This window comes from Panthera pardus, unplaced genomic scaffold (assembly GCF_024362965.1).
Source record: "Panthera pardus isolate Hobbes unplaced genomic scaffold, ASM2436296v1 HiC_scaffold_328, whole genome shotgun sequence".
NCBI classification, from domain to species: domain Eukaryota; kingdom Metazoa; phylum Chordata; class Mammalia; order Carnivora; family Felidae; genus Panthera; species Panthera pardus.
Genome location: NW_026526908.1, coordinates 981114 through 995748, shown reverse-complemented (window position 1 = coordinate 995748; position 14635 = coordinate 981114).

Below are 14635 nucleotides of genomic sequence, written 5' to 3'. Positions count from 1 at the left end.
TTTAGGTTGAGGAATATGGCTAGGGTCATGGTGAGGGTTAGGGGTAGGTTCCAGGTGGCGCTTAAGTGCAGAAACCTAATAGTGCAGTGGTCTCCTAGAGGGTTGAGTGGAGGGCGCAAAGGATGGTGCCATTCCTTCTTAGTCTTAGGGTGTGAAGGCCCTCCTTGGGTGTAGGACACTCCTTAGTTGGGCCTCAGCAGCGCCCTTGTGCAGCTCCCTCTGAGCTTTGGAAATGGCATGGTGATGTTCCAGGTTCCAAGCCGAGTGATTTACACCATGAGTGTGCTGTTGTCAGTCATTGGAATTGGGTTGCCAGGAGGAGGGAGACTTAGCTAGGGTTAGGGTTCAGTGCAGGGACATCATCAGGGCAGAGTGACTCCAGTCTCATGAATTTCATGAGGGCTGAAGTGAGAAACCTTGTGAGGGTATGGGTCTGGTATAGAGTTAGTGTGAAAGATAGGTTTAGGTTTAGGTTGAGTGCTAGGGTCAGGATTCTGGTTAGCGTTGGGGATAAGTCCCACGAGGCTCCAGATGCTGAACCCACAGCAGTTCAGTGGTCTCCCTGAAGTGCTGACTGGAGTACACAATGGATGCTGCGCGTCAGGATTAGTCTTTCGGTTGCCAGGCCAGACAACTGTTTCTGGCACTCTTCGGGTAAGCCTCAGGAATGCTCTCGGGCACAACGGAAGCTGCCGGTCAGGATTAGTCTTTGGGTTCCAAGGCTAGACAAGTGTATTGGACACTCTTTGGGGAAGACCTCAGGAATCCTCTTATGCAGCAGCAGCAGCCAGGCTTTGGAAATGACATGGTGATATTCCACGTTCCAAGCTGAGTGATCCTGCACTGCTTCTTGACCCCATGTGCATTCTGTTGTCAGACAATGTAATTGGGTACCCCTAGGGAGTGAGTTTTAGCTAGGGTTAGGGTTCAGTGCAGGGATGTGGCCAGGGCCAAAGGACTCCAGTCTCGTGATCTCCTTGGAGGGCTGAAGTGAGGGCACATGCGCTGGTGTGGGTCTGGTGTAGAGGTATTGTGAGATATATGGTCAGGTGAGATTGAGGGTTATGCTCAGGGTTATGGTTATGGTTAGGGTAGGTCAAAGAATGATCCAGGCGCTGTACCCAGAGCAGTGCAGTTGTCTCCCCGAAGGGCTGAGTCAGTGCACAATGGAGGCTGCTTGTCAGAATTAGTGTTTGGGTTCCAAGGATGAACAACTCTATAAGGTCTGGTGTAGATAGGTGAGTCTAGTGTGATAGAAACTGTTAGATTTAGGTTGAGGGTTATTGTTAGGTTTACGGTTAGGTTTAGAGTTAGGTCCCAGTAGTCTCCAGGCGCTGAACCCACAGCAGTGCAGTTGTCTCCCGGAAGCGTTGAGCGGAATGCACAACGGAGGCTGCCAGTCAGGAATAGTTTTCAGTTTCCAAGGCCAGACAACTGTATCGGGCACTCTTCAGGTAGGCCTGTTGAATCCTCGAGTGCAGTGGCAGCCGGGCTTTTGAAATGACATGGTGATGTTCCACATTCCACTCCAAGTATTCCTGTACCACTTCTCGATTCCATGTGCGTGCTGATGTCAGACTGTGAATTGGGTCCCCATGGGGAAGGAGCCTTAGCCAGGGTTAGGGTTCAGTGCAGGGAAGCCACCAGGGCCGAAGCAACTCCAGTCTAGTGGTATCCCTCAAGGGCTGACCTGAGATCCCATGCGAGGCTGTGGCTCAAGTGTAGGGTTAGGGTTAGAAATAGGGTTACAATTAGGTTGAGGGTTATCGTTAGGGGTACGGTTAGGGTTTTCTTTGTTCCCAAGGCTCCATGCACTGAACCCACAGCAGTGCAGTTGCCCCCACGAATGACTGAGTGGTGTGCACAACCGAGGCTGCGGGTCAGGATTAATCTTTGGGTTCTAAGGACAGACAACTGTATCTGGTCTGGTGTAGATACATGTGTCTAGTGTGAGTGATAGGGTTAGGTTTAGGTTGAGGGTTAGCATACGGTTCTGGTTAGCATTAGGGTTAGGTTCCAGGAGGTTCCAGGCACTGAAAGCACAGTAGAGCATTTGTCTCCCTGAAGGGCAGAAGGGAGTACACAAAGGAGGGTGCTGGTCAGAATTAGTCTTTTGCTTCCAAGGCCAGACAACTGTATGGGCCACCCATCAGTTAGGCCTCAGGAATCCTCTTGTGCAGCTGCAGCCACGCTTTGGAAATACATGGTGATTTCCACATTCTATGCTGAGTGTTCATGAACCGTTTCTGGTCTTGGTGTGTGTGCTGTTATCAGTCTTTCGATATGGATCCCCATGGGGAGAGAGGCCTTAGGTTTATAGTTTTAGACTTAGCGGGTAGAGTTAGAGGGTTAGGACGAGGGTTTTAGGGTTAGAATTAGAGGCTTAGTGTTAGAGCGTTAGGGTAAGGTTAGGGTGAGTTCGGGTTATGTTTACATTTGCGGTTAGTTAGAGGTAGGGCTAGGGTTAGGGGAAGGATGGGGCAGTATTTAGCATTAGGGTTATGGTTAGTGTTAGGTGTTAGTTTTAGGTGGTGGGATTTTGTTTAGTGATAGGGTTAGGAGTTGGGCAAGGAGTAGGTCATGCTTGCACCCCCACTTTGAGCGGGAAGGTGTTCATGCGTGGATACCGCCCTCCATGTTTGAGGGATTGTGTTCTTGCTATGGCCCCAGTCTCTCTGCACTGCAGGTTGTTCTTGCCTCGCCCATTCCAGCTTTGCTCTGGAGTTTTTCACACCATCACCTCACACTCTCTCGGTATGGTAGGATTTCACATACCACCCAATCCTTTTTGGTGCATGGGGTGTGCTCACACATGCGACCCTCCACCCCCTCTGCATGCGATGGTGTCACCCATGAGCCTCACCCCTCCTTAGATTGGGATTACTGATGCCAGTATTAAATCTGATACTGATGCCAGTATTAACTCATGAATATCTTTTTCCAATTTCACAACTGAAAAAGTAGGCGTTTCTTAAGGTAAGGTTTATGTTTAGGATTAATATTAGGTGTGAGTTAAGGTTTAGCGCATGGTTCAATCCCCCTTGGTGTGGGATGCCTTCATGAATGTGTCCCATCTGCTTCTCTTTATCCGCGATGTAGCAGTGATAGTCCTTTTAATTCAGATGTTTTCCTTGGCACCTGGATGTCTCTGAGTTAAGCTTCCCACTCCGTCTTGGTTCATGGTCTCTGGGTTTCTGGTTTTGAGCCCTGGGTAGCTTCTGTGCTGATGGCTCTGAATCTGGGGCCTGCTTCAGATACTATCTGTCTCTCTCTCTCTCTCTGCCCATGCCCCACTTGTGTTCTTTGTGTCTTTCAAAAATTAATGTACCTAAAATCATTTTCAATCCGATGTTTCCTGGATGGCTCTTTTCACTTTCATTGCTGAAGAAGAAGGCGTCTGTCTCATTCATTGTTCTTTTGTTATCTTTGGCATAGCTGACAACATATACGACATTTCCCCAGCCAGCATCGGGGATGCTCACCATTTCTTCTACCAGCCAGACACCTCTCATCCACTGTAACACTGCGTTCCTCTAGAGCATCCCACATGCTCTCGGAAACTGGACTGTAACTGTGGATGGTAGCAGTGTCCCATAGTCTTCTGATGGTATTTCAGGAGGTTCTTCATTCGCATCTTTGGTTACCTGAGTGTCTTCTGACATCTTCTCTCATGTTTCCACTAGGCCACCGCTATGATGCTCAACAGGGAACCCGAAGCACACAGGGATTCAGGAGCAGACCAACTACCGCTTCGCTCCCACAAATGGTCGCCTTGGAACTCTTTATGGAAGAGGAGAAAACACCCACCACCACCGTTTCATAACTCTGCACCGAATGTGGAGACAACAATCACCCACCCCCAAAAGGAAACTCTAGCAGGGTACATGTATCAAACCTAAGGTGTTGGTTATGTATTTTGGATCAATAAGTGAGGTTGTACTTTTGACTGGTAAGTGTACAACTAAATCCCTCAGAGGGGATATTCTCTGAGGTCACCCCAACCTAAATTGTTGGCCCATGGGGAGATGTGTTGTCCCTATTGACTGTATTGATGTTGTCTCTGTAGGCCAGTGAATTAAAGCTCCATAGGGTCTTGTCCTGTTCTTGCCTCTTGACGGGAAGGTCCATTTCACCGATTGAAAGAGACACCAAGGGAGTAGTGTTGCCACTATTAAATCTGATGTTTCATGAATGAGTCTTTTCATTTTGATGGCTGAAGAAGCAGCATCTCTTATGATGAGGGTTAGGGTTTGGATTACCCTGAGGATTAGGGTAACGGTTAGGTCATGCTTGCACCCCCCGTTTTGGCAAGGGAGGAAGGTCACACCTGACCCCTGCCACCCTCCTTGTGGAAGGGTGTTCAGGCATGCAGCCTGCCTCCCCTCCACAAGGGAGTAGTGATGCCACTACTTAATGTGTTGTTTTATGAATGGCTCTTTTCACTTTCACAGCTGAAGAAGCAGGCATTTCTTAACATAAGAGTTATGGTTAGGATTGCTGTTCATGGTTCGGGTAAGGGATAGGCCATGCCTGCACCCTCCCTTGGAGTGGGAGGGCGTTCACACATGAGCCACGACCCCCTCATCTCAGGAGTGTGTTCACCAATAGGAACCAGTCCCCTTCAGCGGGGGGATGTTGATGTATGCGCCTGCACCCATCTCGTGTGCGAGGGTGTTCATGCATGGACACCACAATGCTTGGTGAGGGAGGGCATTTGTCCATGCACCATGCCCTCCTTGGCTCAGGAGGTGTTCACGCATGAGCACAGTGCCCCCGTGGCTTGGGAAGGTGTTCAGGTATGTGCATGAACCCGCTCCCCAGCGTGGGAGGGCGTTCACGCATGTGCCCTCCCCCCTCAGGCGCTGGAGGGGGTCACCTGTGCCCAGCACCACTAGTCAGCAAGGGAGTAGTGATGCCACTATTAAATCTGACGTTTCATGGACGACTGTTTTCTCTTTCACAGCTGAAGAAGCATGCATCTCTTAAGGTCAGGGGTAGGGTTATCATTACAGTTAGGGGTTAAGAATAGGGCTAGGTCATGCTTGCTCTCCCCCCTCAGCACCGGAAGACTTCACGCATCACCCTACTATCCTGAGCAAGGGAGAGTGTTCACTCTTTCACCCCAACCCCTGAGAGTGGTAAAATATTGAAGCACGTGCTCCACTCCACTTCCGCTGGGGAGGGCTTTCACACATGCGTAGATCCCCCCTTCGGGAAAGATTGTTCACATATGTGCATGACCACCTGTCGGGTCGGGAGGGTGTTCACTCATGGGCACACCCCACCTCTGCATGGGAGAGGTTCATGCATGTGTCTTGCTCACCTCAGCAGGGAGGGCTTTTACGCATGTGCACAGCCTCACCTTGGTGTGGGAGGAGGTCACCCATGCAGAACGCCACCCTTCAATGAGGGAATAGTGATGCCATTATTAAATGTGACGTTTCATGAATGGTTCTTTTCAATTTCACAGCTGAAGTAGCAGACAACTCTTAAGGTAAGGGTCTGGGTTAGCATTACCATTAACGGTTATGGTAAGGGTTAGGTCATGCTTCCACACCCACCCCCTCCTCTCTAGAGTGTATTCACACAATAGCACCGCCCCTCAGTGTGGGAGAATATTCATGCATGTGTCCTGCCCCCTTCAGCGTGGGAGGGTGTTCACACATGTGCCCCATCCTCTTCAGCTTGGAAGTGCATTCACGCATTCTCACATTTGCACCACCCGTCCCAAGGTGAGGGAGGGTGTTGACACATGTGCCCTGTCTCCTTCGGCATGGGAGGTGGTACACACATGCTCCTCATCCCCTCGGTGATGGATGGTGTCACCCATGAACAGTGCCACCCCTTGGCAAGGGAGTACTGTTGCCACTATTAAATGTGACCTTTCATCAATGATTCTTTTCACTCTCACAGCTGAAGCAGCATGCATCACTTAAGGTAAGGGTTAGGGTTAGCTATACATTTAGGCTTTAGGGTAAGGGTTAGGTCATGCTTCCTTCCCCTCTCTGCACGAGAGGTGTTTCACTAATACTCCCTGCCCCCCCTGGCACAGATGGGCACAGCCCTCCATCCGTGTAGAAGGGTGTTCTCACGCACAACCCTCCTTGGCGATGGAACTTGTTTGTGCATGCCCCTGCCCCATTAGTGCGTGAGTTTGTTCTCGTGTGTGTAAGGCCCCCCCTCCTGGTGGAAGGGCGTTCACCCATGTGCACCATCCCCCAACTTTGGCATGGGAAGGTGTTGACCTATGTGACATGACATGTCAGCATGGGGGAATATTCACACATCTGCCCCGCCCCCCTCTGTCCGGGAGGGTGTTCATGCATGCGCTCAGCCACCAGTGAGGGACGGTATTCATGCATGCGCACAACAACCCCTCCATGAAGGAGGGCATTCACATATGCGCCATGCATCCCTCAACAAGGGAATGGTTCAAGCATGTGCCCCATACCCATTTTGGCACGGGAGGGTGTTGACTTATGTACCTTACCCCCTCAGCGCTGGAGGGTGTTCATAGATGTGCACAGCCCCCATTGTGGCGGAAGTGTGTTCATACTTCTGAACAACCCCGGCTGGGGGAGGGATGCCATTCTCACGTGGGCCCCACCCCATACCACTGGGTGCTGTTCACACATGTGCACAGCTCTCCCTACTGACGTAAGAGTGTTCACACATGCACAAAACTCCTGCTCCAAGAGGTAGGGTGTTTCCACATGAGCACAATCCCCATCAGTGAGGGAGGGCATGCATGCATGCTCCTTACCCACTACCGCAGGAGGCTGTACAGGCATGCGCACTGCCCCCCCTACTGGTGTATGTTCACGCATGCACACAGCTCCCCTCAATGAGGGAAGGCATTTGCACATGCGCCCCCTTCCCCTGGGCAAGGAAGGGTGTTCAGGCATGCACAGAACCACCACCTCAGCCAGGGAGGTCGTTGGTGCATGCGGCCTGCCCCACTTAGCACAGGAGGTGGTTCAGGCTTCCGCCTGGCCCCCTGTCAGCATGTGAGTCGGTCACCCATGCACAGCGCCACCCCTCAGGGAGGAAGTACTGATGTCACTATTGAATGTGATGTTTCATGAATGGTTCTTTTCACTTTCAGAGCTGAAGAAACACAGCTGAAGAAATGCAACCAGGGAGGGCATTAACATATTCTCCCCGCTCCCCTTGCCAGGATGGTGTTCACACATGTGCAAAGCCCCCCCCCCTTGCCAAAGGGGGTTCAGGCATGCCCACAACCCCCGCTCTGTGAGGCAGACCATTTGTACAGGCACACAACCTTCCCTCAGCAAGGGACAGTGTTCATGCTTGGCCCCACTCACCTCGGTGGGAAGGGTGTTCACACATGCACATAACCCCCCTCAGCATTGGAGGGTGTTCAAACATGTGCCCCACCCCACTTGATGCCAGAAGTGGTTCAGGATTCTGCCTTGCCCCTGGTTGGTGTGTGAGATGGTCACCCATGCACAGTGCCACCTTTTAGGGAGAGTAGTGGTGTCACTATTAAATGTGATATTTCATGAATGGTTCTTTCACTTTCACAGCTGAAGAAACACACATCTCTTAAGGTAATTAATTGTTAGGGTTGACACTGACATAAGGGGTAGGGTAAGGCTTAGGTAGTACTTCCTCCACCCTGGGTATGAAAGGTTTTCAAGCATTAGCTTCCCCCCCCTTTGGGCAGGAGGGGGTTAACACATGCGCTCTCCCACATCAAGGTAGGGGGTCACCATTGCGCCACTGTCTCTGCGATGGAGGGGTGTCACTCATGTTCTTTCCCACACCTTGGCATGGGAGGGGATCATGCATGTGCCCCTTCTGCACCCCTTCATCGGTGATGTAGCCTTGATGTTCCTTTTAGGCCAGACGTATTTTGCACTGCCTCGGCCGTTCAGTGGATTAAGTGTCCCACTTCAGGTCATAGTCTCACGGTTTGTGGTTTCGAACCCTCGCTTCATCTCTGTGCTGATGACTCTGAACATGGAGCCTGCTTCAAATCCTGTGTCTCACTCTCTGTCTGCCCCTTCCGCACGTGTGTTCTGTCTGTCTGTCTGTGTCTCTCTCTCTCTCTCAAAAAAAAACAGTGAAGCTGAAAACATTTTAAAGCAGCTCCATCGGTCTACTTGTCTTCTTGCCCTATTCCCGCCTCTTCACGGGAAGGTCCATTTCACTGATTGGTTTTACGGTTTTACGAAGAGAGTAAAACCCTCGTGTGGCCATTCAAATGAGTCACTATTTAGGAAACAAGTGATTATGCTACTTTTCCATGGTCAGGATACCATGGCCATTTCATGAATGTCCCTAGGCAGGCGGGGCCTCTAAAACTAGAAATGCTAGAGGTGATTTTACTGGTAAGCAGGTGGGGTTTGTGTTCACTGAGTTCCTTTTACTTCGTTTCATCTTTCCTTGATTGCCTATCCATGTTGGGTCAACAATTAGTTTGATATTGACTTTACATTTAGGTTATTTTTATCTCATGGTTAACTATCCATGGTTATCCGCTCTGATACAGCTTACACAAGTACAAATATTTCGTGTTGCACATACTAGCATTATTGTTTCCTTTGCACCTGCAGCTGTTTTTCCCGGCCCACGGGGAGCAATCACTTCCCATCCAGCACCACCTGCTTTGTCTTCCTACGCCTAGCAGCGCACGTGCCAGTGTCTGCAGAACTTCCCTTGTTTCTCTGTCAGCTGAGTCTGAATGGGCTTCCTCTCCCACTTGTCCCTAGTTCTCATCTCTTTAATGGATGACACACATCGCTGAAGGTCACAGTGAAGTCTCAAACTTCAGTATGCGGATTACGTGGCACCATTTTACAGTCTCAATTGATTACCCCCTTTCTTTAAAAATTACTTCCTTCCTCCTCCCACCGTCTGGGCCGCTGCTCACCAGTGTCTGTGTTGGTAGGTCCTCGTCTTCTTCCTGCCCCCCATCTGCTTTCCACCCGCCCTTACTTTGGGGTGATCTCAGCCAGCCTCAGGCTTCTATATGCCAGCATCTGGGGCCTCTAAGTCTTTATGCGCTGCCCACAGCTGTTCATGTCTCCAGACACCTGACTCCAGCTGTGCACCACACAGGTGCTACCCTCCCCAGACTCTGCTACCTCCCTATAGGCCTCTCCTATTCCCCTCCCGTTGTTTACTGGGCTGCTGCCACACTGGCCCCTCCCTGTTCCCTGAGCTTGTCAAGCACATACTCCTGCTTCAGGTCTTTGCAATCAGTTTGCCTCTCTCTGTCGGAGATATACTTCCACGTGCCAACAAGACATACTCCCTCAATTCCGTCATAACCTTGCTCTGACATCACCTGCTCAGTGGATTCTCTGCTAGCTCTCTATGTAAAACTGAAAACTGTTCCTTCTCCGACCTGAACACCCCATATCCCTTCCCTGCATTCTTTTTCTTCCTGGCCCTTGGCACCATCTGTTTTCTTTCTTGCTTGCTGGATGTTGCCTACTGCAGTCCCTGCCAGATTGTCGGCTCCATGGGCTCCAAAGACCAAACTAGCTTTGTTTAGGGCTGGTTCCTTAGGGCCCTCAAACAGTGCCCCACTCCTTCAAAGGCTCACAAACCATTTGCTGAGCAAGTAAATATTAGGATTTCGTATTGTTTTGCTGTGTCTGCCATCACAATGTACCACAGACTGGGTGGCTTAAGCAACAGAAATTGATTTATTTATTTTCTCACACTTCAGATCAAGGTGTGGCCAGGGTGGGTGTCCTCTCTCCATGACTGGTGGATGGCCTCCTTCCCACTGTCTTCACGTGGTCTTCCTTCTGTGTGTGTAGTTGCCCACTCTCTTCCTATAGGACACCGGTTATCAGACTAGAGTCCCTCCCCGCAAATGAGCTCATTCGACCTCCACTTTACCTTTCAAGATCTGGTATCCAAGTACAGTCCCATGGGTAGTTAGGACTTCAATGTATGGATTTTGGGGGCAAATCCATTCCATAACAGGTTTATGTCTGTTGTACCTAGTCACTACCTACATGGGTTTTTTTTTTCTTTATGCCCTTGTGCCCGTTATTTGCTCACACAGTGCTAATCCCAGTTTGCCCTTAGCCCAAGTTATAACTCTGTTTATTTATTTGTATAGGCTTGCATCTTCCCTCTACCTCTATGCTCCAAGTTCCTGGCTGGCACTGGAATTACATCTTTAGCACGGACATCATAACCTCCAGGTGAGGTAAGTATGATTTTCATTTTGAAAATCAACAATCTGAAGCTCAAAACAGAGTAGGTCATGTTTCTGAGACCACAATACTAGTAAGTGCTGTCCTTTGGATAACTTTGTTCTCATGGGCTCCAAAGCCCACTTTCTTTCATCTACCATATGTCCCCAAGATGAATGGGGAAAAGCCATATTTCAGCATGGTATAATATAAGCAATGGTACGTGTAAAGCTGGTGTAACAATTCAGGAAATGGGATTAAGTTTAGTATCTGAGTAATTATACCCACAGGTTGAATTTCAATATCACATCCTTTTATTTTTTACTGCTGGAATTTCTGTTATCCTTAATGATTATATAAACGTATTCTTCCCTTTGCAAAATTTAGCCAGTAAGAATACTGAGAGAGTTTGTTTCCTTTTTAACAGGTCTGAATTATAGGATGAATTCATAATGTCAAGATAATAGCTGTTATTTTTTCCTACAATATAGAGGAAAAGGTCATTGCCTTTGTTGTAAGAGTTTACCATGTGTTCTTGGTAACATGACTGAGCTGTATTGGTGAAAACCCGTCGTAGATTTTGAAAGTCAGTTATTTATAGTTAAGAGAGTATCGTTCTTTCTTTGGGTGCAGCTGATTTTTGAAATAGAACTTAGGATTTTTCTGCATAGATTGTCTATTTCAGAATGAGCTTTGTTTTAAAAAGTATGTTATATTTGCATTCATGTAAGTTGTACCATCATTAAATTGACAGGAAAGCAGCTGTTAATAGTTGTCATTTGGACATGTAGATGGAAATCCTAAGGGTCATGGTGTGACTCCTTACACGTGTTGAGCTCTGGTTTCATTTGGCATTTCCAAACCATTGCCATGACCTTATGAATGTTGATCAAGTGGCCATATAATGGTTGTTTTAAATTGGCATCAGTGGTGTAGAGATGATTCTTAAGTTGTGTATGAGGAAGCTGTTGGTTTTCTGCTTCTATGTCTGTGTAGCTCCTAAAAATAGAAGACTAGCGCATCTTATCAAAATTACTTTTGTTCAAAGTCAATGCAACTTGTGAATGAGCTAAAGGCTTAGATAATAGTCAGTACTTTTGGAGTCTGATATTTGCAAATTTAAAATGGGTCTTCGGGCATCTGTGTGGCTCAGTTGGTTAATCATCTGACTTTGGCACAGGTCATGATCTCACTGCTCATGACTTTGAACTCCATGTTGGGCTTTGTGCTGGCAGCTGGGAGCCTGGAGCCTGATTGCGATTCTGTGTTCCCTCTCTCTGCCCCTCCCTGGCTCATGCTCTTTCTCTCTCTCTCAAATATAAACTTAAACATAGAAAATAGGTCTAGAATAAATCTGTAGACCATAACATATTTATAGTGACTGCTGATTGAAACAAAGAAATATCCTGAAATTCCAAAAATACATTACTGTTGTTTCCCTAGGCTCCCATTAAATGCCAGGTTGACCATTAAGCTGAATACAAGCAGTAATCTTTTAGTAACTTGGAAGAGATAAGCATACTATCATAGCTAGTAAGGTTTGGTATATGTCGTTTTGGTAGACCTATTTTCTTTAATGATCAAAAAATTAATTTGAGGTCTCTTTTATTTGGGTATTCAGGATTAAGAGAAGTTACCCGAGGAAAATGAATGAAGACCATTTTAGAACTGACCTGGACTTAAAAAGCCAGAGACTGGAGTCATGATAAAGATAGTTTGAACATCCCATTTCATCAAATAAAAAAAAAATACAGCTCCTGAATGACAATCATCATGTTGGAGGAGAGTTTCTGGCGTTCCCTCCACAAACGGTGCATGATTTTCAGTCAAGGATACAGCCTCACTGACTGTACTTTTACTGACATGATGGTTCAGATACCAACAATGTTGTCTGTTGGGATTGTCTTTTACAAAACTGATATCCTTTCAGTTTTCAGCTTAATTAATATACTAAGGAGAAAAAAAATGTTTCCCTCTTTCTGAAAAATAATCCCATTTGTATTTAGAGTTATCATTAAACATAGTATTTCTAAAAATGGTTAATAAATTGGAAGTCAATATAAATTTGCTTGTGAAGTTATCAAATGGAAAACTGTTGCCAAAGCAGTTATTTTATGTTTTATAGGAAAACTAATCTTTTATGTCCTTACTGCATTTATGTTATATACTATTCACTTTTGTTTCATGCTATTTGTGTGTGTGTGTGTGTGTGTGTGTGTGTGTGTGTGTGTGTTTGCAACTAAGTGAAATGTGCAATATTTGGTCATTTAAATAGATTCACTAATTTAGGCAAAGTCAGCCATAAACAAATGCAATACATTATGTCCAAAGTAGTCAAGCAGATTTTGCATCATGAGTAAAAGTTGCTTTATCTTAAATGAATTTGCTTTTCTCTTTTATTTTTAACAAGCCAAGTCAAAGGTGAATATATTCTTTCTGCTCACCTTGAGGCAGGGCAAGAGCAGATTTGTGTCAGAGCGCACTGTCCGTATTTATGAGAAACTAGGGAAATTAAGAAAGCCACTTAGGTACAAACCTTAGTGGGGACTCATGACTGACACCTTTTCAACAATATTCTGTTGGGATGTCTTTTATTTACTGGGATAATTTTTTTAATTTTTAGTTAATTTATTTTTTAATTTACATCCAAGTTAGCATAATGTGGAACAATGATCTCAGTAGTAGATTACTTAAAGTCCCTTACCCATTTAGCACATCAGCCCTCCAATAGTCCCTCCAGTAACCCTGTTTATTCTCCACACTTAAGAGGTTTTTTTTTATATTTTTGTCCCCCTCCATGTTTTTATATTATTTTGCTTCCCGTCCTTTATATTCATCTGTTTTGTATCTTAAAGTCCTCATACGAGTGAGGTCCTATAATATTTGTCTTTCTCTGACTAAATTCGCTTAGCATAATACCCTCTAGTTCCATCCATGCAGGTTAAATGGCAACATTTTATTCTTTTGGATTGCTAAGCAATACTCTATTGTGTGTGTGTGTGTGTGTGTGTGTGTGTGTGTGTGTGTGTTTGTGTGTGTGTATACACCACATCTTCTTTATCCATTCATCCATCGATGGACATTTTAGTTTTTTCCATACTTTAGCTGTTGTTGATGGTGCTTCTATAACTTTGAGGTTCACTTTTCCCTTCAAAATAGCACATCTGTATCATTTGGATAAATACCTAGTAGTGCAACTGCTGGGTTGTAGAGTAGTCCTCTTTTTCATTTTGTGAGGAACCTACCTACTGGTTTCCAGAGTGACTGTGCCAGTTTGCATTCCCGCCAGCAGTGCAAGAGTTACTCTTTCTCTGCTTCCTCGCCAACATCTGTTGTTGCCCGAGTTGTTAGTGTTAGCCATTCTCACAGGGGTGAGGTGTTATCTCATTTTGTGAGGAACCTACCTACTGGTTTCCAGAGTGACTGTGCCAGTTTGCATTCCCGCCAGCAGTGCAAGAGTTACTCTTTCTCTGCTTCCTCGCCAACATCTGTTGTTGCCCGAGTTGTTAGTGTTAGCCATTCTCACAGGGGTGAGGTGTTATCTCATTGTGTTTTTGATTTGTACTTCCATGATGATGAGTGATGTTGAGCATTTTTTCATGTTTCATTTGGCCATCTGGATGTCATCCTTGGAAGATGTTTGCTCATGTCTTTGCTCATTTCTTCACTGGATTACTTGTTTTTTGGGTATTGAGTTCGATATGTTCTTTATAGATTTTGTATACTAATCCTTTATCTCATATGTCGTTTGCAAATATCTTCTCCCATTCTGTTGGTTGCCTTTTAGTTTTGCTGATTGTTTCCTTCACTGTGCAGAAGCTTTTTATTTTGATGAGGTCTTAATCGTTCATTTTTGCTTTTGTTTCCCTTGCCTCTGGAGACTTGTTGACTAAGAAGTTGTGGAAGCAAACATCAAAGAGGTTTCTGCCAGCTTTCTCCTCGAGGGTTTTGATGGCTTCCTATGTTACATTTAGGTCTTTCATCCATTTTGAGTGTCTTTCATCCATTTTGAGTGTGAGAAAGTGGTCCAGACTCATTCTTCTGTATGTCGCTGTCCAGTTTTCCCAGCACTCTTGCTGAGGAGACTGTATTTATTCCATTGGATATTCTATCCTTTTTGTCAAAGATTAGTTGGCCATACGTTTCTGGGTCCATTTCTGTGTTCGTATTCTCTTCCACTCATCTGAGTGTCTGTTCTTGTGCCAAGAGCATACTGTCTTGGTGATTACTGCTTTGTAATACAGCTTGAAGTCCAGGATTGTGATGCTTCCTACTTAGGTTTTCTTTTTCAAGATAGCTTTGGCTATTCCGGGTCTTTTCTGGTTCCATACAAATTGTAGGATTCTTTGTTGTAGCTCTGTGAAGAATGATGGTATTATTTTGATAAGTATTGTGTTGACTATGTAGATTGTTCTGGGTACTATTGACATTTTAACAATATTTGTTCTTCCTATCCA